A 27,420-nucleotide genomic window follows, 5' to 3' on the forward strand; every position below is an offset into this window, starting at 1 on the left:
AGGTTGAGGAAGAAAGAGAGGAAAGTAAACTTAAAGTAAATCCACCCTTTCCCGAGAGATTAGCCCAACCACTCTAGCCTACCCTAAAAGAAACTGAACTTATGGGAGGATTGAAAAATCTATGTGTAAAGATCCCCCTTCTCCAGGAAATAAAAGATGTCCCCATTTACAATAAGTTGATTAAGGAGAAGTTCTTCAAGCATCCAGGAAGAAGAAAAAGGGATGCCCCTACCATTAATGTCATTGGGAAGTTTTCTGACTTAATGCTGGGGCAAGTAATATGTCTGAAATATTTGGACCCTGGAAGCCCTATAGTAGATGTGCACATAAATGGAACCATTGTCCCACACACTCTGATCGATCTTGGGGCTACCATTAATGTGATGACCAAGGACACCATGCTCAAGCTTAACCTCCAAGGGTCATTGAGGAAGACCACAACAGTTCTGCAACTTGTAGACCGTTCCACAGTCACCCCCGAGGGAATTGTGGAGGTTGTAATGGTCTCCATTGACTCCTGGGAGTACCCTGCAAATTTTCTAGTTCTCCAGCCTACAGATAAGCTTACTGGTTACCCTCTCATCCTTGGGAGGCCATGGTTGGCCACAACCGATGATTACATTAGCTGCAGAGCTGGGAATATGACCATCAAGAATGGCCATATGTCCAAACAATTAGTCCTATACCCTCCTGCTCAACCTTCTCTAGAGCATGATTTACCTTTATGGTTGGAGGAGGAGGAAGAAGATGAGGTTTATTTTGCCCAACTTTATGCTTTGGAAGCAACCATAGGAGGAGGACAACAAGATGAGGATGACTTAATTGAACACCTGCTCCAAAGTCAAACTCCTGGTTCGTTACCATTAGAGGAAGAAGTAAGGGAAACCTAGAATAATCATCCAATTGACTTATTCTTGGCCGATTCCAACCCACTCCGTGTCAAAACCCTGAGAAAACCTTGAAAATTAATCCATCTCTTTTTGCTCTCGAAGAGAAAAGCTATGCAACATGTTGAGAGAAAACCTAGAAGCCTTTGCTTGGAGTTACAAGGAAATGAAGGGAGTACACCCCTGAGTGTGTACTCACCACATATACATCAAAGAAGGTTGCAAGTTGGTCCAACAACCACAAAGGAGGATCAATCTAGATCCTAAAGATATAATCAAAGAATAACTGTAAAAACTGTTAGATGTAGGATTCATTTACCCTATCTCTGATAGTGAGTGGGTCTCTCCTTTAGTGCTAGTTCCCAAGAAAAATGGTAAGTGGAGAAATTGTGTCGATTACAGGGAGTTGAACAAAGCTACAAATAAGGATCATTTCCCCCTACCCTTCATTGACCAAGTCTTGGATGGCTTGGCAGGGAAGAAGTTTGTTTCTTTCCTAGATGGATTCAGTGGGTACAACCAAATCCAAATCTGCCCAGAAGACCAGGATAAGACCACATTCACCTGTCCTTGGGGTACTTTTTCCTATAGGGTCCTTCCTTTTGGTCTATGCAATGCTCCTGCCACTTTCCAGAGAGCAGTCTTGAGTATTTTTGCCGAATTAGTACATGATGCGGTGGAAATTTATATGGACGATTTTACACCTTATGGCTATGATTTCCAAGAAGCCCTGACTAACCTAGGCAAAGTATTGCACAAATGCATTGAAATGAACCTGTCTCTCAGTTCGGAAAAATGTGAATTCTTAATGACTGAAGGGACCGTGCTAGGTCATTCAATATCTCAGCAAGGACTACAGGTGGACTTGAACAAAATAGAAATCATCCAAAGGGTCCCACCTCCGCAAAAGCAGAAAGATGTCAGGAGTTTCTTGGGGTTAGCCAGATACTACCGAAGGTTCATAAAGGACTTCAACAAGTTGGCCTCTCCTTTATTTGGGTTGTTGGCCAAAGATTTTGAGTTTATATGGTCAAAAAGTTGTCAAGAGGCCTTAGACATTCTAAAGGGTAAGTTAACCACTGCACCAATTCTCCGAGGCCCAAACTGGGCCCTCCCTTTTCATATTCATGCTAATGCCTCACACAAAGCCATAGGAGTAGCCTTAGGTCAGGTAGAGGAGAAACTGCCCTATGCCATCTATTTTATCAGTAAGAACTTGTCAAAGGCTGAGCTAAATTATACAGTGACCGAAAAGGAACTCCTGGTTGTTGTGCATTCATTAAACAAATTTAGGAATTACATTATAGGTTATCAAACATTTGTGCATACTAACCATGCTGCAATCAAATATTTAATGAACAAACCAGATGTGAATGCTCAAATTATAAGGTGGTTGCTTTTATTACAATAGTTTGATCTAACCATTGTTGATAAGCCTGGCAAAGAAAATGTTGTTGCAAATTTTTTGTCTAGGGTGAATCTGCCTACAAGTGAAGAAGGAATGGTGGATGACCAGTTACCAGACGAGCACTTGTTTGCTATTTTAGTTCTCTCTCCATGGTTTGCTGATATAGAAAACTATTTGGTATCAACATAATTCCCACCAAACTTTCCCTCCAAAGAAAAGAGCAAGATAGTCAGGAAGAGCGCCCCCTTCACCTGGATTGGGGGCAATCTTTTCAAACTTGGCCCAGATCAAATCTTGAGAAGGTGTGTAAGGGAAGATGAATTTTTTGACGTCCTTCTAACCTGTCATAATGGGCCTTGTGGAGGTCACTTTGCAACAAAGAGGACAACATTCAAAGTGTTACAAGCAGGCTATTATTGGCCCACCCTTCATCAGGATGTGAAAAAGTACATTAATCAGTGTGATTAGTGCAAGAGGATGGGAAAGCCTACTCCAAGAGATGAAATGCCCCTACAACCTCAAGTGACTTTCGAGCCATTTGACAAGTGGGGCATGGACTTCATTAGGCCTATCAACCCTCCTTCAAAGCAAAAGCATTACATTATTGTGTGCATTGATTATTTGACTAAGTGGGCTGAAACCAAGGCAATTAAGGCTGCAACAGAAGATAAGGTGGCTGAGTTCATAAGGGAGAATGTATTCTACAAATTTGGGTACCCTAGAGAGCTAGTCACATACCAAGGCAACCAGCTTACCTCCAACATGATTGAAGAACTGCTCAGCGATCACAAAATCAAGCATAGGACCTCCACTCCCTATCATCCACAAGCTAATGGGCAAGTGGAGGTGACCAACATGGCACTGGAAAGCATCTTAACCAAGGTAGTAAGCAGCAATAGAAAGGATTGGGCAGAGAGACTAGTTGAGGCCACCTGGACCTATAATACAACATGGAAGACCACCACTGGATTTACACCCTATGAGCTGGTCTATGGGAAAAAGGATTTTTTGTCCATTGAGTTTGAATATAACACATTAAGGATGGCAACCCAAATAGATTTGGATCTCAGTCATGCACAAAAAGAAAGATTGTTCCAATTGAATGGTTTGGATGAATTCATAATGCAGGCCCTCCTACAAACAAAGATAGTTCAGTTTCAGTGGAAGATCTGGCATGATAAACATATTAAGGAGAAGCAATTCCAAGAGGGTGATTGGGCATTGTTATATGATTCTAGGTATAAAGACTTCAAGGGCAAGCTAAGGACAAGATGGCTCAGACCTTATGTGGTGGAGAGATGCCATGATAATGGTTCAGTGCAAATCAGAACTATAGATGAAGAAGCCATTCCATTGCTTGTTAATGGACACCGATTGAAAATGTACAAGAGGCCTTTATCAAAGCAAGATTTCATTGACAATATCAATAAAATAGTGATGATGGTGGAGCAAGTTCCAACTCCTCCCTCATCAGGTCACTAAGGAAAAAAAAGAAAAAAGAATAAGGACTCAGGTGAAAACCTCCATGAGGCACCTGAGTCCCATCTTTGGGTTGAAAACCTCGTGAGGTGGCCTAAGGATGAGAAAAAATAGAAAGAAGAATAAGAAGATCCCTAGGTGAAAACCTTCCTTGAGGTGGCTAGGGAAAACATCTAGGGTGAAAACCTCTATGAGGCAGCCTAGGTGTTTTTCAAAAAAAAAAAGAAAAAAAAAAAAAGAGAGAAAAAGATATAATTATTATTTGTAGGTGGGTGAGAAAGATAGTCAAGAAGCAAAAAGAGGATCCGAAGGGAACCATGCCTCACACATATCCATCAACTCCACTCCTCACCATGCATCGCTCCATAATTTCTATCGTTTTCCACTCCACTGCTTCAATTTATGCGTAGACTGTGTTTTCTACAGGATCCCCTGAAAACCTATAGGATGATCTTGTAGGAATTACAGTGGCCCGGAAAACCTACAAGAAGAAATCTGAGGGTGAATGGTAGGGTTGGTAGGTCCCTAAAATTCATCCTAGACATGATCTAACACCTCACCTCGTCCATTATCATCATCCCTGTAATCACCATCCAAAACAAAAAGAGATCAGTTTCTTCCAGTTATGAAAAAAGAAAAAAAAAATGCAAAAAATGAGGAGAGTGAGAACATTACCTAAATGTCCCTTGCTCCACACACACTCCTACTCCCTCTATCCATTCATTGCACCATCCTCACAACCCCAGCCAGCAGCATGATCCAGAAATTATAACGGAGAAGCAGCTACAGGACATCCTGTAGTAGTCTATCCCACAGAATGTCAATCATCATCTACAGGTCTTCACTGGGATGATCAGGGAGCTCCACAACAACAAAAACATTAGATCTTCAGTCACAGACACCTGCAAAAGCCAAGAAACCATCAATAGACAACAAGAGGAGAAAGAAGAATGACCATGCAGCAAATAAACAACACAACACCTCTGATCTTCGACAACTGCAGCATGGCATCGAGACCATAGGTAAGTATCCCGCTCACTCACTCATATGCATCATTTGATCAAAAGTTGTAAGGGTTACGAGATAGTTGGTTTATAAGTGAAAAGGTGGCCAGTTAACTTGGCCACCTTCGTTCAGTCATCACATGCAAAACCGGGTGTCCTCTCACACGTGGCTGCAGTCAACTCAAAGACAGAGGAGGAGTAGGACAAGAGGTGGTTAACTACGGATCTACAAGGTGGGAGCTGATTATGAGGAGAGGAAATGATGAGGTGGTAGTGGGGACCAATGGTCCAAAAATGGCAATGTACCTCTGCTGCCAGCACACCACCTCACCCCGAAACACCATAAAGGGAAATAAAACATCGTTTGCATGCATTCATGCATTCCACCTCCTCGAAACTCCCTCACTCAAGTCGCTCTCATAACTCTGGCCACCCACCGGAAGCAAGGATCCATCGTTCTACAAGAGAATTTCTACAGGAGCATGCACATGAATTCCTACAGGAGTAGTCTATAGGATACAATCTACATGAGCAGTCTACAGGATACACAGAGGCAGTTTACATGATAGGCAGAGAAGAGTTCAAGAGGGGATATCACGGGAATTGTCCACTGTCACTAATTTAAGGAGGTAGGATCTAAAAGTCCATCCCCATTTACAAGCAAATGAACTAGAAATGCTCTAAAATCTAGTGGATTTAGCAACTGTAGGAGGTGAATTACATACACAATAAACTCTATTTTCCTCCTGAATTTAAAAATTCTGTGTCAAACCTCTCATTTTCTCCTCAAGCCTCACAAGCAAGACGACAGGAGGGTTTAATAGGAGAGAATCCAAAAACATTGTGAGGATACAACAACACCCCTAGGTGCTTGAAATATTTACAAGACACAACTGGATGGGGTTTTTTGGAAAATTCACAGGGTATGATGATGAGGTGGCTCAAGAATTTGCTCATTCCCTCACTCCACACTGCAAAATCCATGCCATTATTATAGTTAGAGGGCTCACTATAGATCTCACCCTAGAACTCATTAGTAGGGTCACAACACTTCCCCTAGGAATTCCATGGAGAAAAGAAGACAAAGCAGACAGTCAGGTGGCAAAAAGGAAATTCTTTTTAGAAGGTGAAGAACCCACAAAGGATAAAAATGGAGTAAGGAGGGACAACCTTCCATAGCAATGGAGTGGGGTAGGCTACCAACTCATCGAATATACCTCATGTGAGGGTAGATACAGTGTTGTTTATGGCTACCACTTTAGGATCCTTGAAGAATTAAGATTTGGGGTAGAGACACTAGTTCACCAAAGACTCAACATACCCAATTTCTTGATGCAATCACTCATAGACTCCAACAACAAAGTAAAGGAAGGGAATTCCAAACAATTGTCTCACCTTGTGTTGATCAAGGTCCTCATTGAGGATGACCTCCAAAACCTCAGAATCCCTATAACATGGTTAGTCTTCATAGACTTGCCAGCAGAGGATGACATCAAAACCCTCACTTATGATGTTAGTCCTTCTGTTAATGAGGAGGAGGCAAAACAGGAAGAGGAAGATACAGAGTTAGATAAGGATGAGATGGATGAAGAAGAAGAAGAAGTTGACACAAAGGAACATGATGAAGCAAAAGAAGAAGAGGGAGAAAAGAAGGAGGATGATGCTAAAACATAGGAGGAAACTAAGGAAGAAACTGATGGAGATAAGGAAGAACAACAAGAGGAAGAAGAAAAGAAAAACAGAGAGGAAGAAGGCATTGAAACAGAAGGGGAAGAACACAAGGAGGAATCACCTAGGGTGTCTCCAGAGGCCCCTGAGAGGGAGGTAGTAGCTTCCCTCACTGTTCTCAGCACCCTAGTCAACCAAAAACTGAAAAGAAGGAGGCAAACCCCTCTATATTTCAGAACAAGAAAGAGCACAAGAATCAAACAAGGGAAGCCACACATATCAACAAAAATCCCTATTGAGATTCAAGATTCCCCTACACCAAGAGACAAAATGCCTTCCCCTAAGTCACATATCACCTATGTAAGGAGGCCTAGTACCATATCAACTTCCCTAAAAGGTAAGGCCATCCTACAGGATCCACAACAAAACCTACAAGAAGCAAAAATAGTCCTACAAGATACTTTGCAAAAACTATAGGAAGCACAGAAATTGGAAAGAAAGGTAGGGGAGCAGCAAGAAATAAAAGAGGAAGACCTTGAAACAAAGGAACCAAGTCCCCAACCTAACCTAGACTCCTACTATCGGTTTATTGAAGGAGGCAGGGTGATACCTCAAAAATTTGCCATCCCATTGTTTTTCGAACTTGAGAAGGAGAGGGCTAGAACCCACCAATGGATGCAAATCGCCAAGTCAAAAGGGGTGGAAGACATTGGGCACATGGAAGAGAAGCTCAAAGAAATGGGCAAAGAGCTAAGTGTCTTAAGGGACAGAGAAGCAATAATGAGAGATCAACTTGAGAGGGAAAATGCATGGTTGAGGGGACAGCTACAAGAATGGGAGAACCAACTAGCATGTATGGCCAACCTCTCCTTGGAGGCCATACAATGTATGATGCTAGCTAAATCCTATGCTCTTTACCTCAAAGAATAATGGCTGCAGTTTCAAGTTAAAACACTAGCACAAAGGGGCACCATGCCATTTCAAGACTACAGGCAATTTATTGATCTTTGTGATCAAAGTACACTAGAGGATAGGGCCAAAATGGCTAAGTTTTACTTGCACAACATGGCCCTCACATACATGAATGTTTGGGACCCTAATGCCAAGCTAGGAGATCTACAATTAACCCCATGGCCCTAATAAGCACCCATAATCTGATTGCAAATGATCCTCAGCTGGCACCTAGATATCTTGCTGCTAGGAGGTGATAGTATACATGCCTGCCTAAGGAGATGGAACACACTGCCACACAGCTTGAAGATCAGGGAATATCACTCCCCTCAAAGGTTGAGAGAGGCACTCAACAGGACACCTATGTATAAGCAATCAATGCAAAGGTTGAAGGTCAATTGGATAGGCCTAAAACTCAGTCCACCACTACTCCTAGGGATGCTAGAAGGGAGAAAAGAAGAAGAGGAAAAGAGGCAGTGGGAAGAAGTAGAAAAGAAAGTAGGCTTCTATGAACAAGAAGAAGAGACCACAATAGAGGCATGGGATGTCAGAGAGGCTACCAGAGCCATGAAGGACATGGACATTGACTAAGTTGCTCAGAGGATGAGCAACACTTTCAGTAGGGGGGTGATGATGAGCCTCATCATTGGGTAATTATATGGGCCTTAATTCACCTCCTAGCTTAGTTAAACCAACTATTCTCACAACTTATTGCATACTTTTGATTATATTTTGTTTATGAGATGAGTTAGAGTTGGACATTTTGCTTTGTGGTCTAATGTTCATTTAATGCAAGATTAAAGGATAAAAGCAAGGAATTTTGCAAAGACCTTGATCAAAACTTGAATGGGACAAGGGAGAGGAATTATAGGAGGTAAATCCTCCTCATTTACTACCCCTCCATTCGAATATTCCTCCATCATCTCAGAGTGCAAATAGCCAAATGAGGACTAGAAGGCAGCTGAGCAAGTGAAAGACAAAGCACCAGTTTATCTCGAGTTTGGGAGCCAAGCCTCCCTAATTTTAAGGAAGTCGTTGGAGGCTTCAGAGGTATAAGTAGAGAGGCCTAGGACCTCAGTAGGATTCAGATTTTTGATTATAAAACTCTACTCTATTTTCGAGTTGCAAGACTTGTGACAGTTTTTGATGTAATCCATGGTTTTGATAATAAGAATGAGTTTTGTTTTGAGCCAGTGCTGAGCTAACTTAGAAGGCTGAAGCTCTTGGGTTAGGGCCCAACCCTAGCAGCCAAGGCTCCTCTTTATTGTACATGTATATTAGCATATATTCATACTTTAATTTTTCATTTGCTTAAGTAGCTGCATTTCCATTACAACAGTGTAGAGTAGATTGGTTGTATTTTAGTTTGCTTCCATTTGTGCCTTCTTTCAATTAGCAAGTTAGCAAGGAGAAAAATATCACCGTAAGGTTGTCAGCAGGTGTCTCGGCCTCACCTCCTCCCTCTGGGACCATGACTTGAGGAAGAGACCCTTCAACAACCCCAAAAACACAGATTTCTAGTTCTTGCATGAGCTTTGGAGTTTGTTATCTTGATTCAGTACTTGGTTCATTGCATTGTCATCTTTTTCCATCACTCTCTTTCTGCAATAAGATCTCACTCATGTTCTCATTCCCTTCAACACTTTCTTCATGCATAATATGGGCAATTGATTCATGCTTTTCTAGTTTATGAGAATGTATCTTGTTGCATAATTCTTGGAAGTCACATGTGTTTTAAGCATTGCAGGTACTTCAGGAGGAGGTTGCATGTACTTCAGGAAGAGGTCTATACTTCATCACCAACATCCAACTTCCACCTCAACCATCTCTTGTTCCACTATCACCCTCACTAGTTTTTTTGTCCTTTTTTATTGAAATTCCCCTAGACACATTGAGTGAATCTAGCCATCCCTTCTTTTGGATATTGACTTCTGAGTGTTCCTAGACTTTCTAACACCCTATCCCACTCATCACACACCTTTGAAGCTTCCCAACACCTCACAATTAGCTCTCGGCTGCATCCTGTAGGTTTCCTGTAATTCCTACAGGATCATCTTGTAGGTTTCTAGTGCATCCTGTAGGTTTTCCTGAAACGGCCTGTTTTGAGGCCAAATTGATGGGGAACCTCTAGGAAGTCATAAAAATCCTCCTAGGACCCTCCCACACCATCCAAACACTCCATAGACCTTCTATCCATCCTCAAACACCTTCCATCCAATTGTCACATCCACAAGAACAATTAAATTGCATGTTTTATTTTACCAAAGAAAACCAAAAAAGTGAAAACAGATTTAATTTAGTTTTCTTGCTCACACATTAGTATGGTTTGATGCTCTTTACTTCTGTAACTTAGATAACAACATTAGGTTAGTGTTGATTTAGCAATTCTACTTAGCATAGATGTTTAAATGGTTAATTAGGATATGGTGTGATTTAGCATTACATGTTGTTTTCTTCATTACTGCAGTAGAGTAGCTCTCTTAGAATAAATTTTCTCTTCTTCCATCAAAGAATCAAGCTTCTTATGACTCTATAGAAGTCTGGCTTGGAACCCCTGGGGTCTCTCGCCAGATGAATAGTGACAACAGGCAGGACCTTCACTTTTACTTGTGCATATAGCACTGTCACCTCCAAGTTTGTACGAACCCCGGGTTGATAAGTAAAGCTGGTAGCCCAGGAGTTGCAGCATCCTTGCTGCAATACTGGTGCTCATCAGTAGTGCGATATTATTCACAGAAACTAAATGAAAACAAGCAGAACTATCCGACGCATGATCTTTAGCTAGCAATGATTATACATGCATTGAAGATGTGGATACATTATCTTCTTGGCAGGAGGTTTAAATTAATGAGCGATCACGGTTGGTTGAAGTATTCATTTGACCAACCGAATCTAAATGCCAGGCAAGCTAGAAGGTTGGCCAACCTTAGTGAGTTTGATTTCGAGATCAGATACATCAAAGGGAAGGAGAATCAAGTTTCAGATGCTCTTAGTAGGAAGGTACAAGTATATCATATAGCAACTATAAGCTCTTATGGGATAGAGTTACAGGATAGGATTTTGTAGGCAAGTTAGCAAGATGATAAATACATGGATATCATGCACAGGTTGTAGCAGAGTACAGGTACAAAGGATCTGGATGCAGGAAATCATCTCACGACAGATGGCTTGGTGAGGTTTCAAGACAGGATCTATGTGTCGAATTGCAGTGAGCTCAAGAAGCTTATCTTGAGGGAGTTTCATGTGAAACTGTATTCAGGTCATCCAGGATATCAAAAGACATTGATGATGGTGAATAAGTTCTATTATTGGCCGAATCTAAAGAAAGAAATGGCCGAGTTCATGGCTAAATGCATAGATTGTCAGCCAGTAAAGGCAGAGTGCAAGCATCCAAGTGGTTTACTACAACCTATATCAATTCCCAAATGGAAATGGGAGGTGATTTCCATGGATTTCATTACAGGTCTTCTGAGGAAAATAAAGTAACATGATTCTATTATGGTCGTGGTTGACAGGTTGAGCAAGGTAGCTCACTTAATTTTGGTGAAGACTACATATTTAGCCAATGAGGTAGCACAGGCGTTCATCAGAGAGATAGTGAGACTACATGGTGTTCCAAGGAAGATTGTGCCAGACAGGGATGTGAATTTCACTTCCAAGTTTTGGAAGGAGCTATTTGCAGGCTTGCGTCCAAAGTTGGCCTTCAGTACATCTTATCATCTACAGATAGATGGTCAGACAAAGAGTGCCAACAGGGTCTTGGAAGATATGTTGAGGATGTACATGATGCACTGACAAAGGAAATGGGAAGAGTATCTACCATTGGTAGAGTTCACATACAACAACGGTTATCAGGAGTCTTTGAGGATGAGTCCTTTCGAGGCATTGCATGGGCGAAGTTGTAGCACTCCCATCAGCTGGAGTGATCTAGTGAACATGGTACTTATTGGACCTGGACATGTTGGTGGACATGGAGCAGGAAATGCAGGTTATAAAGAAGAATCTAAAGGGAGCATAGGATAGACAAAAGATTTATGCAAATAAGAACTGGGTGTTCAAAGAGTTTCAGGTTGGAGAACATGTGTATTTGCACATCAAGCCCAAGAAAATCTCTTTGAGGATTGGCTCATGTTCCAAGTTGGCACCACGGTATTGCGGGCCTTTTGAGATCCTTGAGAGGATTCGACTGGTGGCATATTGAATTGCACTGCCTCCAACAGTGAAAGTCCATGATGTTTTCCATATTTCATTGCTTAAGAAGTATATAAAGGATGTTGATCATGTTATTGATTGGTCTATATTGTAAGTGGAGCAAGAATGAGAGTTTCATCCGGAGCCTCAGTGCATACTGCAATGGAAACATCTCATACTTAGGAACAAAGCCATAGAGAAAGTTAAAGTGCAGTGGAAGCACTTTGGGCCTGAAGAAGCTACATGAGAGATGGCGGATCAGATGCGGGCCCTATATCCTTCATTGTTTTTTGGTTGAGGCAAAGCAGTTTAGATTTGATGTTGGTTTATGTTTGACATATGTTTTGCTGATGCTTTAATATTTATATACGTATATGCATATGTATGTAAATACCGTAATGAGCTGTGTTATAAAGCTCCAGTATGCGGTATGGTTATTATATTGTCATGTTATCATGATGTTTTTCTTTTGAGCAGGTCTTTCATTATAAATACTGCAACGAGCTATGCTATAAAACTCCATAGGCAGTATGTTTGTTTTTCAACAATTTTGCTGAGGTCATGGTGTGGTTTAACATCAAGGACGATGTTCCCCAAGGGGGAGGGTTCTGTAACAGCCCTGGTGAAAATTCATGTAATAAAAGTTAATAAAGGGAAAATAAGACCACAGTTAAGGGACACTTATTCCAATCTAAATGTTGAGCAAATGTATCCTAGTGGACATCACTGGATGTGTGTTTTTGGCTAAGGAAATTGACAAAGTCTAAGGCAAAGGCATCAAAAGGCGAAAAGGCATTTTTAGCACATTTATTTATGAAAATAAAGGAAAATAGGAGAAAAGTAAGGTGAAAGTTCACAGGTTGCATGTGAGGAGGAAATTGAAGGAAAATATTGGAAAATGAAGAAAAGAGAGGCCTCATTCATAAAAAGGCTTCTGAGGATCAGTTGGTAACCTTTTGTCAGTTCATGTTTGGAGCTCTCTCATTATTCCCTCTCTCTCTCTCTCTCTCTCACCTTTGGTCACTTAGAGTTTCTTGGAGCACTCTAGTTTTGGAGCAAAAGGAAGGAAAATCAAGCAAAGCAAAGGAAAAGCAAGCAATGATCAAGGAAGGAAAATAGGATCAAGCAGCTTCAACAAGAATACTTGCAGGTAACCTTTTTCATGTGTGATTTCCTAGCTTCTTTGGACATGCATTGCTTTGCATGTTGGCGTATGGTTCTCTTGTTATCGGTGGCCTGGTTTTGTCGGGTTATGACAATGGTTTTAAGCCTAGCCTTTCCTTTTTCCAGATGCCATCGTACGTTGGGATGTTTATCTCGATTTTTGAGCTTTGGTTTGCTGGATGGATTTCAGAATCCAGGGCGGAGGCTGTCTCAAGGTTTATTCCCAAAGGCCTCAGAATCCCTTGACCAGTTTTGGTAGGATACACGGTAAATCTTGAGAGAGTAGTCTCGGTTTAGGGCCTAGTGATATGGGTTTGAATTGCGGTAAAGCCTGAGAGACAAGGAGACGGAAATTCCTCAAGGATAGTGATGGATTCTAGATGGCATTCCAAGTTCTCTTCGGTTGTGATCACAGTTTGATGAGGTTGGAGGTGGTTTAACTTCTGGATTTCCTTGGTTGTTCTTGGATTGGTTGTTCTATGAGATCCCACATTCATGCTTGGAATATGGTAGGGGGGTGACTGGCTGAAAGAGAGATTTGGTTCAGCCATGTCTACGGTTGGGTGGTACGTGGAAGTCTCGAACCTGGTCGGATTTTCCGATGATTAATAAAAGCTAAGTTCTCTTACTTTTGGACTAATTTATATACAGATTTAATGGATGTCTTATCTCTCATATTTACATGGTTTAATGTTGGTTATAAGCATCATTAAGTGACTGGTTTATGTCATGGTTATTTCTTATATTTACTTGTAATTGTTAAATGGATGGATGCAAGACCTAATTGGTGATTTAGTAGCTCAATGGAGAAGTAGGTGATGCTTCTGAAGATGTTTCATAAGTTGTTTTATTCATTTATGCTCTGTCTTGTATCCTAGACCTGTAGGTTTCATTGATGCCAAGTGTTTGACAAAATGTCAGTCTCGTTGGGGATGCTCAGGCCTCATCCTCAGGGTGATTTTGATTGATAAACATTGTTATCATGTTTTTAATGATTTCTGGAAGTTACAACAAGTTATGGGAAGAGCCCAAAATTCTGGGCTAGAAAAGTGGCTTAAATCTCGGGGTCACTGGCACAGAACTGGCAATTATGGACCACAGTCACTGTCTGGCAAGCTTGTGAGAGAAACTTTGGGTTGTTGGTCGCTCCCCTTCCCATAGCATGAGAGCGACTGTGGCCTAAAAGCTATAAAATAGCAGTGGGAACTAGGGACATGTTGTTTGAGTGGATGACTTATCTCCTGAGGGGTTTGTTGATGATGCTGGATGACTGCAAGTGATGTTTCGTTGATTCCACTTCCTTAAGGTGACATAAGAGGTTGATTTTGATCATAGTAGCCTCTCTTCTCATGTTTACCCCGGTTGGCATGGCTACTTTGGGTAGACCTGGGAGGGGGTGTTACACTATCCTTGGAGAGGAATAAACGTGAGCAAAGAGTAGAAGTTTTGTCTTTTCCATTGGGTAGGAATTCTGAATCACATTGAAACCTAAATAGCACTTGTGTGATTTATGAATCTTTAAGCACCCCAAGGCCTATGCTTCTCTCCATAAATTCTAGTGTACACATTTTATCTTCGGTGTGAGTGGTTCCACTTTGAGCATGGCAATGGTTAAAAGCATAGAAACATACACATCTTTTTAGAATTTACATCATTGAAGTTTTCTAGTATACTGTATGTTGTTTATACGACATGTGTGCAAGAGGTGTAACACTTCGAAAATATAATTCCTACTTGTCTAAGTTGTGATTCTTTCTATGTAAAGGACTATGTTTCTATTCCTTAGGAGTTGTTAAGTTCTAGATGTTTCTTAGATTTGTGTGTGGTTGAGATATTCTCTCAACCAAGTGATCTTATATGATCATATATTAAATATTGATGTAGAGTTGATTAGCCATTAGTGAATTGAATGAAAACCGAAAGCATGGAAAAACGAGGAAAATTGTTGGAGCAGAACACTTTACGACAACTGATAAACCATAATAAAGATGCAAAACAGAAGTGTAAACAACGAAAACACAGATATACCAGACAACGATATTGATTACGGAGTTCGTCCTTGATGGACTACGTCTCCGGGTCCACTTTCAAGATGGGCGACCGTTTTATTAGGAATGAGAAGAAGAAGTGGATTACACAGTGATTTAGTTAGACTGAACTTGCACACAGGAAATTATGACCTCTGTCATTAGATAGCTCTCTGAACCAGCTTTCCAATGCCGCTTACGATTTCCAAATCTGACTCTCGATGCTCCCGAAACTCAGAAAACAAAATCGCCTCTATCCCTCCAGAACCTGCATACAAAAGCTGAAAACTCTCCCTCCTATTCTTCAATGAACAATTCACCTTAAAAAGGCCTAAAAATGCACCATAACCACCTCTGAATTAGTTAAGCATGTATAAGCTAACTTCTTGGTTGATTTGGTGAATTTTTTGACACCTCATTGACACCTTAGGGTTAGTTTTGGTATTCGAATTATTTAAAATCAATTTAATAATCAAAAATCCCAAACAAAATTTATAATAAGGCGATAACCATTAACGGTCTTCCTAATCATGCAGAGTTTTGTTGACAGTGCATGTGACTGCTGCTGTAACCCGCGGTTAACTCTCCGGTGGTACCGGTTAGCGGTGGCGATGACTGTTACATGTGATAACTCTCGATGTTACGGTTGACTCACCGCACAGTTAGGCTGCAGTTAGCGCTAACCTCCGCCACTATCCCCACAACATTCACATGGTCTCCGCTGTGGTTTTGTCCAGTGGTTAGGACTGGCGGTCTATGCTACGGTTATATACATAAACTCCGACGGTTAATTTATATGTGGTCACATACACGTGGTTCCGATACCGTTTAGCTTGGCGGTTAGACTGTGGTTTGGTATTTGTGATTGTTTTATAATGTTTTTAACATAGTTTAACATTATAAATAGGCCGAGAGCAGGTTTAGGATAGGTTTATGGATTTGTACATAAATGTAATGCATTAGGGTTTTTTTTAATGGCTTAGCATAGGATTTGGATGTGTAGAATAGGATTTGAACATGGTTTAGAAATAGGTTATCTGCATAGAATTCTTAGGGTAACAAAGATGAATAAGATAGCTTAGGAGTTAGGGTTTAGGTCTAGGCTTAGGTTTTAGGTTTCATTTAACTTTCAAAGACCCATGTCGGCTCTGCACAGCGACATCGACGAAACTGAAGCCTTTACCAGACGATCGACCCTGGTACATCCTTGTGGTCTTCGTGTGCCATTCATCAACGTTGCACGACGACGACCATCACATCTTTGAAACTGACATTGGTGACGACGACAAGACTATGTCGTCGACCAGGTACTTTAACTCGAAACCTTTTTACACAACCAACTATATCAACCATAAATCCTGCAAAGTTGAACGACAAAACACATGTCATCGACCAAACCCTGACAGAAATGTCAATGACATAAGTTGACAACCAGGTACAACATCACATCAACTGAACGCCATGAAACCATAACATTACCTAGACACTGATCATTACCAACACTGTTGATCTGTCGACACTGCATTGAAGCAATGACGACACTGAACGACACCCTTGAACACTAATGACGACACTTCGAACACATGTGCATTTGGATCGATGGATCCTCCTGGATCATTCCTCTCCACTTGAAAGCTTTTGGACCACAAAAGTTTGACTAATCATTTAGTCGATGAGGGTAGAACTCCCTCTCTTTCCACCTTGACCTGACGATGTACCAATGCATTCGATCAATCATCTGCATGCGATGACCCTGATGATGTTGACCATGATACATTTTGATTCGGTGACCTGTTTCTTCCATCCGCAGTATGGCCACTTTGCGACAATGGGTAAACAACCTGTTGCCAAAATGGAAATTGGATTCTTTCCATGAAGAATCATGAGTTAGTGATTCAAAAACATCTTTGAAAACAGTGTTTGTAGAAATTTGTTCAATACATCTGATGGGTATTAACAATCTAATTTCCGGAATAACTGAAATATTCAAAGACTCCTTTGATTTTGATTTCATATCAATTAATTTACTTGATTTACTTTCCTCTTGACTGATTACTAAGTGAACTTACTGCACAAAACTCATCCAGCTGTGATGTAAAGACTATTGAAACCTAGTTTGATTCTGAAAGTATCTAAGTAATTGTTGATTTACTTGAATCACTATGTCTATTAACTGATATTTCCATTGATTAACACTTTCACTTATTGCAATAGTTTTCAAACCATGGTAAGCAAACTTTAGATCTGCTTTCGAATATGCTTTGTCATGAAAACTTATAGAATTCCTCTCCACTTGAAGAGAGGTTTCATTACTTTTAAAAGTATGAAATGATGATGCAATACTAAAGAAATGCGACACTGCATTACTGACTTGCACCCATGAAACTGAAAATAAACATATCATCTGAAACAAGTCTTTGATTAGACTCACATGTACCATTCCCTGTAATACACTGCTGATGATGATAGCTTCTAGATTTCAGTTGAATGAATAATTGAGATTCATTCTATCTTTAAGAAGATGTTCATAGGACATTAAATGTATCTCATGTTGCTTATCCTGTTCATGAATAAGACTTCTTGGAAAAGAATTAACCACCTTAACCAATTGATCTATAAACTGAATCTCGCATCTTGAACAATCAACCTGATGTTGTTCCTTAATAACCATGAGTACATATTTACTTGAACTTATAAACTGCTTAACTTGATTTGAAACAATTAAATCCAAGTTTGATTTGACTTTATGTGCCCTAACAATAAATTCAACCCCTTATTTCTTAAGGTGATATTAATGTTATCTTCTGTAAAAGACTACATCCCTATCATAAAGATAAGGACTCCCTAAGACAACTCCACAAATGTCTATTGGGACCACATCTAATTCCACTTCATCAATGTACTTAGATGTAATTGCAAATTTTAACCGACACTGCTTTGTGACATGTATCTGAGTTGATTTATTAATCCAACCTAATGGGTATGGTCTTGGATGATTATGTGTTTCCAATCCCAACTGATTAACTATATGTTCAAATATTAAATTTGCTTGCGATCCACTGTCAAACATTGTGTCAATATTTGTATGCTTAGCAGTTATCCTTATGTGGAAGAGTTCAACTCGTTTATCCTCATGTGGAGGATTTATGTTTGAAGAAGATACATTAGATTTCGAACTTGAACCAGTATCAGAAGTTTTACCTGTCGTAACCATGGCGGTTATTCTCCATTCATCACCTGAATCTGAACCGAGGTCTTGCTGGATTGCTGCAATGGCCTTCTTTTCATCCTTCACCTTAAGGAACTTTTTGGGCTTAAGTTCTAGATGAAGTTTCCAACACTTCGATTCATCATGACTGATTCTCTAGCAATGAGAACAAGTAGGTATTTCCTTCTGAACGATCGCTGATTTCTTTCTCTTCGAAATGTTCCCCTTACTATTTCTGGAATCTCTGTTTTCCATCTCTTTGGATGACTGAGATGACAACTTGAATGGTCTGCCACCTGATTTAATATGTATGGCATGAAGAAACACCTCATCAAAATCATCAGGATTAAACATTAATAAAGTATGCTGCAAATATGAATGTAAACTGCCAATATATTTTAACAAAGTTTCTCGTGTATCCAATGAAATACCAAGTGCCAATTCTTTCTTCCTGAATTCCTGAGTAAAATCTTGAACACTCTGCCCTTTACCTTGTCTCAGATGCTTCCAATCAATAACAGCCTGTTGCATGTATCCTAAAGGATAGAATTGTTTCATAAGAGCTTTCAAAAACTTAGACCATGAAGAGATAACTTTTCTGATAAGCTTAACATCTAACTGAGTTTTGCTTTCCCACCAGATTAAAGTTGTTCCCCCCATTCTAAGTGTAGCTAACTGAATTTTAGTTTTATCTTTAGCAATGTTTTGAATGCGACAATACACTTCTAATTGCTTTATCTAGTTGTCTAACTTTTCAGGATTCATTTCACCATCATAAATAGGTAACTCAAATTTAACATCAAGTTTCAAAAGAGATGACTTCTTAGGTTTCTTATCCGTTTCTGATGTTGCAATGGAAGAAGAAGAAGAAGAGGATGATGGAGATGATGGAGGTCAAGGAGGTTTATCATCCTTGCCTTTACCTTTGTCCTTCTTCGATGCCTTCAAAGAAGAAGCTGCATCTCTCACCTTCTTGTCTTCGTACAATTCTCCCAACATCTGCTACATTGTTAAGAATGACTGCTGAAACTGTTCCTCACTCATATTAGTCTTAGTGTTTTCTCCTGCATCAGATCCTGACATGGTCGCTTTCCAATTTCTGGATTGATCTGCTCAAGGATTCCTTCTCCTCGTCGCGACTTAGAACTGGTTAAAATTCAATGGAAAATCTACAAATGAAAACCTGCTCTGATACCAAATTATATGATCTGATATGATCATATATTAAATACTGATGTAGAGTTGATTAGCCATTAGTGAATTGAATGAAAACCGAAAGCACGGAAAAACGAGGAAAACTGTTGGAGCAGAACACTTTACGACAGCTGATAAACCATAAGAAAGATGCAAAATATAAGTGTAAATAGTGAAAAAATAGATATACCAGACAACGATATTGATTACAGAGTTCGTCCTTGATGGACTACGTCTCCGGGTCCGCTTTCAAGATGGGCGACCGTTTTATCAGGAATGAGAAGAAGTGGATTACACAGTGATTTAGTTAGACTAAACTTGCACACAGGAAATTATGACCTATATCATCAGATAGCTCTCTGAACCAGCTTTCCAACGCCACTTACGGTTTCCAAATCCAACTCTCGATGCTCCCGAAACTTAGAAAACAAAATTGCCTCTATCCCTCCAGAACCTGCATACAAAATCTAAAAACTCTCCCTCCTGTTCTTCAATGAACAATTCACCTTAAAAAGGCCTGCAAATGCATCATAACCACCTCTGACTTAGTCAAGCATGTATAAGCTGACTTCTTGGTTGATTTTGTGAAGTTTTTGACACCTTAGTGACACCTTAGGGTTAGTTTTGGTATTCGAATTATTTAAAATCAATTTAATAATCAAAAACCCAAACAAACTTTATAATAAGGCGATAATCGTTAATGGTCTTCCTAACCGTGTGGAGTTTTGTTGACAGCGCATGTGACTGCCGCTGTAACCTGCGGTTAACTCGCAAGCAGTTCCGATTGGTGGTGGCAGTGACTGTTACATGTGATAACTCTCGATGTTACGGTTGACTCACCGCGCGGTTAGGCTGTGGTTAGCGCTAACCTCCACTGCTATCCCCACAACATTCACATGGTCTCCACTGCGGTTTTGTCCAGCGGTTAGGACTGGCGGTCTATGCTGCGGTTATATACATAAACTTCGACATTTAATTTATATGTGGTCACATACACGCGGTTCTGATACCTTTTAGCTTGGTGGTTAGACTGTGGTTTGGTATTTTTGATTGTTTTATAATGTTTTTAACATAGTTTAACATTATAAATAGGTCGAGAGCAGGTTTAGGATAGGTTTATGGATTTGTACATAAATGTAATGCATTAGGGTTTTTTTTTAATGGCTTAGCATAGGATTTGGATGTGTAGAATAGGATTTGAACATGGTTTAGAAATAGGTTATCTGCATAGAATTCTTAGGGTAACAAAGATGAATAAGATAGCTTAGGAGTTAGGGTTTAGGTCTAGGATTAGGTTTTAGGTTTCATTTAACTTTCAAAGACCCATGTCGGCTCTGCACAGCGACATCGGCGAAACTGAAGCCTTTACCAGACAATTGACCCCGGTACATCCTTGTGGTCTTTGTGTGCCATTCGTCAACGTTGCACGACGATGGCCATCACATCTTTGAAACTGACACTGGTGACGACGACAAGACTACGTCGTCGACCAGGTACTTTAACTCGAACCCTTTTTACACAATCAACTATATCAACCATAAATCTTGCAAAGTCGAATGACAAAACACATGCCATTGACCAAACCCTAGCGAAACTGTCAATGACATAAGTCGACAGCCATGTACAACATCACATCAACTGAACGCCATGAAACCATAACATTACCTGAACATTGATCATGACCAACACTGTTGATCTGTTGACACTGAATTGAAGCAATGACGACACTGAATGACACCCTTGAACACTGATGACGACACTTCGAAAGCATGTGCATTTGGATCGATGGATCCTCCTGGATCACCAAGTGATTATGTGTCAAGGTTAGTTTACCTATATTGATACAACACTAGATGTATTTATATGTAACATTATTTGATATGAATATAGAATTTAGTATGTATTATTCAATTTTAAGTTGGTTTCGACACCTGATTGGGTTTGGCCCTTTGTCCTGAAGCCCTTGGCCCCTTCAAGGCTGAGGGGGAAATACAAAATTTAGTGAGTGTTGGTTTGTCCATCCATTCGGCCGATCTTGGCGAAGTATGTATGAGTGTTCTCACTGTGTGTTTTGTGCAAAATCAAAATCATTGCCTTGACTCTTATGGGGAGGTCCCACTATGACAAGGTCAAGAGCTGTTGGGTTATGTTATATTATTTCCACGACTAGCCCACGTAGTTAATCGGGGGGTTAGAGGGGGGGCGGAGCCCCCCTTCGTTGCGCCGATTGCATAGCGGGGAGTTCACAGGGGGTTTGAGGGGTGCAGGTAACCCCCAAAAAATTTAGTGAGTGTTGGTTTGTCAATCCATTCGGCCGATCTTGGCGAAGTATGTATGAGTGTTATCACTGTGTGTTTTGTGGAAAATCAAAATTGTTGCCTTGACTCCTGTGGTGAGGTCCCACTATGAAGAGGTCAAGAGCTATTGGGTTGTGTTATATTCTTTCCACGACTTGTCCACATAGTTAACTGGGGGTTTAGAGGGAGGGCAGAGCCCCCCCTTCATTGCATCGATTGCATAGCGGGGGGGTCACAGGGGGTTTAAGGGGTTCATGAAACCCCCCTCTATGGGGTCCGAGGTAGCGCCCCAGAAAATTTTGTTTTTTGGACCCTATATTAGGTTGGGTGGACCTACCTATGGTTTTGCGCGTCTTTTCCGCACATGGTTTTGGATGCAATGGTTTTTGGTCCATGGTTTTGGACGCGATGGTTTTTGGTCCATGGTTTTGGACGTGATGGTTTTCGGTCCATGGTATTGGATGCTTCGGCATGTATAAATATGTATTGTAACATTGAAAGGAACATAATGAAAAATCAAGCTGGTAGTCTCAGTTTTGGGATCCAAGGGAAAATCTCTGTGTATATGTGTTATGCTCTCGCATTGTTTATTTTCTGTGTTCTAGAATTTGTATGCAAGTAATTTTTGTACAGGGTTAAAACCTACATTTGGTATCAAAGCTGTTTTGGTTTCAAGGGGTCGCCTTTGTTGCTGAGGGGTTTCGCTTGGGCCTATGGTAGACCCTGTACAATGGGAGATCTGCGAGATTGATATTGGTGGTGAAAGAAGATGGTGAGCAGTGGAAAGATAGAGATCAATAAATTTAATGGTCAGAGTTTTGAGTTGTGGAAACTCAAGATGGAGGATCTGTTGGTGGATAAAGATCAGTGGATCGCGGTAGATTCGGGTACTAAACCAGCGGGAGTGTCCGATGAAGAATGGAAGAAGTTGGATCAGAATGCAAAGAGCATAATACGATTGTGTGTCTCAGATTCAGTATTGCTGAATGTATCAGGGGAAGCTACAGCGAAGGCTTTGTGGGACAAGTTAGGAACGTTGTACCAATCTAAGTCTCTGGTGAATAAATTGTTCTTGCGGAAAAAGCTGTATGACCTAAGGATGAAAGATGGACTCTCGGTGACAGAGCATCTGAATGCATTTAATACTGTGGTAAGTCAGTTATTATCTATTGATATTAAAATTTCAGATAAAGATAAGTGCATCAGTTTGTTGTGTTCTCTACTAGATTCGTGGGATAGTCTGGTTATTGCAATAGGTAGCAATACAACTACCTTGCAGTTTGATGAAATAGTCTCATCCTTGCTGATGGAGGAGATGAGACTGAAAAATATGGAGAGCCAGAATGGTGATGCCTTGTCTCTACGAGAACAGTCCCAAAACAGAAACAAAATAAGTCATTGAGTGGGAGATCTAAATCTCAAGGAAAACATGTAAAGGTGGTGTTAGTGTCAGTCTTTCCAGCCTTCCTCCAGTGATCAAATGTGCTCTTACAAAGTGATTTTGAAGTGTCAAGGTCAAATTTTGTCATTTCAGTGAGTCTTCAAGCAAAATTTGGTCACTAGGCATTAGGCCTAGGGTTTGCCCAAATGTCAGTCTATGTCATCATTCAGCTGAGTGTATCATCATTCAGAGGGTTGTCATCGTCATGTCAGTGTCTAATGGGTCATTTTACACCGTGTTCATGCTTCAGTTGTGCCTAGGCAAGGTCATTTTCCTCTCCTAGGGTTTTGAAAGCTATTTTTTCTTGGATGGTCAAATCACCGGAAAAACTTGTTTCCTGATGTTCATACACCTTCCCCTATCCTTAAAATACCTTATCAAACACTTCCCATCCCTTAGATCCGCCAAACTCCTCATTTTTGCACAAACCCTAGTTTCTAGCTACAACCTGGCAATTTTCTAGGTTGGGCCTGTGTTTTTCCCTTTTGGACCCCTTCCCCTCACTCAATCTCTGAGATTCCACTTTCCCCTGCTTCCTAACATCCCCCCCTACTTCCAAAAATTTCCCCAAGAATTTAGAAGCCCCCTATCCCCTTCATTTCGCTCCATTTCGACAAAATTCCTTGTTTCATACATCGGGACAAGTTTCACTCAAAAGCTGTTTCTGAGCAATAAAAGATGAATTTTGAAAAACTGAGAGAGGTTTTTGTCCACAACGTTCCAAGGAAAAAAAACCTCCTTCACTTTTTATACAGGTGTCATGGTTTGAGAGAAATGTCAAAAATACCGGCGAGAACGAAGGTGCTCCAAGGACGGTTGGCCAAAGCACAAAAGCGAAGGAAAACGCCCGATCCACTCCAAACTTTGGCCAAAGCCTCTTTGACTGAGCATGGTACTTGATTGGAGACTCCCAGCCCAAATTTCAAGAAATTTGGAGAAAATTTTGTCATTTGTGAATTTTTTGGGCAATTTACAAGTTTTGGCTTCTCAAGGGGTCTCACCCCCGGTGAGACCCTTTGTCCTCGTAGCTCCGTTTTGCGAAAACTCAGCATTGATGGATTTTTCATGCAAAGTTACACATGCCTATGGATTAGCTTGAGTTTTCATGGAGTTTTGGGTCTCCAAAAAGTCAAAATACAGCCAAATTTTGACTTTCTGCCCCTTTTTTGAGCTGCAGAAGTAGTCTTGGGAGAATTGACTTTTTACTAAGAAAATAACCTCCAAATCAAAAAATTCCGGTTTTTTTGGAAATTAGACTCAGAGACCTTTCCAACGAGCTATCCTGCACCTCATTCTGACACCGGGAAGGCCTCCAAACAGGGCTTCAAAGTGCGCGACCCCTTGGGAAATTTTTGCCAGATTTGACCAGTTCAGCCCAGAATTTGCAGTTCAGCTCCAGTTTGACTTGCTGAGGTCGATGGTGGTCCTTTTGACTGTACTTGTGGCACCTTTTAGATACTTTTACTATTGTTTTACTCTTCTAGAAGTTTTCCTCATGTAAAAGAGTAAAATTGACTGTATGAACTGGTTTCCAAGTTTTTAGAGGCAAGTGGTTTTGACTGCCTATTTTGTAGTGCTTAGTTTAGAGGTTGTTCAAACAGCTCCTAGGAAGGGGAGCTCGACCCCTAGAGGTGGGGAAAGAGGTTAGCTCATCTACATTATGCACTCTTTTGCTCATTTTCATGGTTGGACTCTTGAGGGAAAAAGCTATTCATTGTATTTTTCACTTATATCTCTGCAATTTTTGGCCAAGGAGGACCAGGGTTTTGCAGTCATCTTTGGGATTCTTGTGGACTCATTGTGTTGATGGTGTGTTTCTTCATGTTATTGTAAGCTTTGTTATGTGATTCATTTCTTTTTTATACTGCTGCATATTAAACAAATGAAGTGATAAAGTTAGAATCCATGCTTGTCATGCTCTGCCTTCAAATTTGTTTAATTTCTATGTTTTCTGCTATCTAAAGAGAATTCAAAGTCATTGTTTGCTCTCTTTAGTTCCTCCTCTTTCATTCCTAACCATCCACCACAGCTAAAGGCATCAATACAAGCTCCTACCTTGCCCCAAAGATCCCCCTGCAGAAACTGTGTCAAATCCCCGCACCCTAAATTGCAGTTCCTCAATTTGCCACCAAAAACTCCAAAAAACCCCAAATCAACCTTCCTAAATCAGTTTACTAGCCTAATATCAGTGTTTACTTGTTGGTCATCTCATTCCCTTTGAAGATCTACCGAGATTGACCGGAGAGAGCCTTCTCCTGCCCCGTAGGGCTAGCTACGAGGCTGAATGGTTTGATGTTGCCTTGAGATTTGCCTTCCTCAGCCTAGGGTGAAATTTCAAGCGCTAACATACTGGCGACCATACTGGGGAGAACAAATTGATTGTTTTCTTATTGGTATGTTTAATTCATAAGCTTAGACGGAGTCTGAAGGTACGCCAGGTAGCCTTCGAAAACGCTCTTGTTTTACATCAGCGTTAGTAGATAAACGCTCCTTCAGTCGACCTCCGTGAGCTAGTGAATGTAACATGGCAATCTGCAATTTACCCCAGTACATGTATCAAGTTCAGATCTGATTGTTGATGGTGAACAACGATCAGACACTTGAAAGGCTGAAATCATTCACTGGCGACTCCTTTCACTGAAGAATCCAGCAATCAGTGCTTCATGGTGACTTCACTGCAGAGAGATCAGTAGCTGTGAGATTTTCAAGATGGATCAGATTGCAAGAAGATATGCTCCCTTGAGCCGAGATCACATTCCAGGTTTTCCGAATAAAATTCCGAAGGTAGATTGGTCAAGGAATTTGCCTACATTTAATGATGATGGTAAGAAGGATGCTGCTTTACATCTAGTTAGATTTCATATGCATATTCGCAAGTTGAAGGTGGATTTTCCTGAAGATTGCTTGATGAAGTTATTCCTGGCCACTCTGGAAGGTGCAGCTCAATCATGGTATGAAAGTTTGCCGCCTGCTTGTATTTATTGTTTAAAGGATTTTCATGCTATGTTCATTGAAAGATATATGGACTCTTATCCATCATTAAATTTAGTTCAAGACTGTTGCCAGCATGCATATAGTTTTATTGAAAGCCTTGAGAAGTTTTATGAAGATGATAATTTCATGGATGAAGAGATCATGGAAGCCCTGTATGAAAATCCGTTTCAGCAGCACATAGAAATCTTAGAGGATACTTGTCAAGATCAGCAGGTTGAAGATGGCCATATGGCTGTAATTGATGAAAGAGAAGGGCTCGTTTCAGATCTGCCCACAGAAGAAGACAGCATGCAGATTGAAGAATGTGATAATGTTAGGACAACCACTTCAGTTCTAGATTCAGATTTTGATGACCAAGAATACCTTGTGCTGAATCTTGAAAAGGAGAATTTTGTTGTTGAGATCATAGACAGCGGTATGGATTCAAATGTTCTCAGTCATGCTGCCAGTCTGTCATTAGAACCGAGTCTTCATGAGGAGGTCATTCAGTCGGCTCATGAACAGCAAGGTGAGATCTTTGCTCAAGCAAGTGAAAAAGTTTCTTTGAGTGAATTTGTGGCAGACAATCTAAACGATAATGTTGTGCTTGATACTATTGAAGAATGTAATAAGGAAATTGATAATTTGGTTGTGATATCATATGACGATGACCTGCCATATTGTCAAACTATAGAAGATCAGAGCATACAGGATTACCTTTCAGATTCTTCATATGTCTCATGTGTTGAAATGGTTTTACAAGAAGAGATCTGCCCATCCATTTGTTCAGAGTTTTTTGAAGCTTATGAGCATCCTTTTACCGAAACACATGATGAAGGTAGATCAGAATTTGAAGCAAAAGACACCTTGTTCTTTCAGCAGGAGGTGGCAATGTCAAGTCTTCATGTTTTCCAGGATCCAATGGCAGATTTGTTGCAGCCAACAGTGAAAGTATTTATTGTTGTGTTCAGTGATGAAGGAGATCATGGTCAACTATGTTTTTGGATGCCCAGTGATAGGTTTGTACTGTTGACCAGGAGATCTAATCAGGAGAATCAATCAAGAAGGCATCTTCTTGATTGGTTGCATTGGCATTTTGATATAGTTTGATGTATATTGTCTTGTAAGAAACACAGGTGGTTGTCATCATGATGTCAAATCTTGATGGACTGCTGCCCTTCAAAAAGCTTTGTAAGTTCTTGTTTTAAGTTAAGTCAGTCATGAGTCATTTGTGTTTGGTTTGTTGAGTTAGTTTTTTCAGTTTTCCATCTAGTTGGTTTGAGTCAAGCTTTAGTTAAGTTTCAGTCAGTTTTCAGTCAAGTTTTCATTCAATAAATGTGTCAAAGTTTTGTGTGAAAGGTGTAAATAATGACTCCATCGCCCAATGGTTGAAAGCACTGGTCTGCTCTCCCAGAGGTATGAGGTTCTTGGCACCTCCAAGGAGCTACCATCCCCATTGGAGCCAATGTTAGTGTCAGTCTTTCCAGCCTTCCTCCAGTGATCAAATGTGCTCTTACAAAGTGATTTT

The sequence above is a fragment of the Pinus tabuliformis genome, chromosome 2_2 (genome assembly GCF_031772625.1).
Source record: "Pinus tabuliformis cultivar Carrire ecotype Pingquan chromosome 2_2, CPIR1, whole genome shotgun sequence".
Lineage (NCBI taxonomy): Eukaryota > Viridiplantae > Streptophyta > Pinopsida > Pinales > Pinaceae > Pinus > Pinus tabuliformis.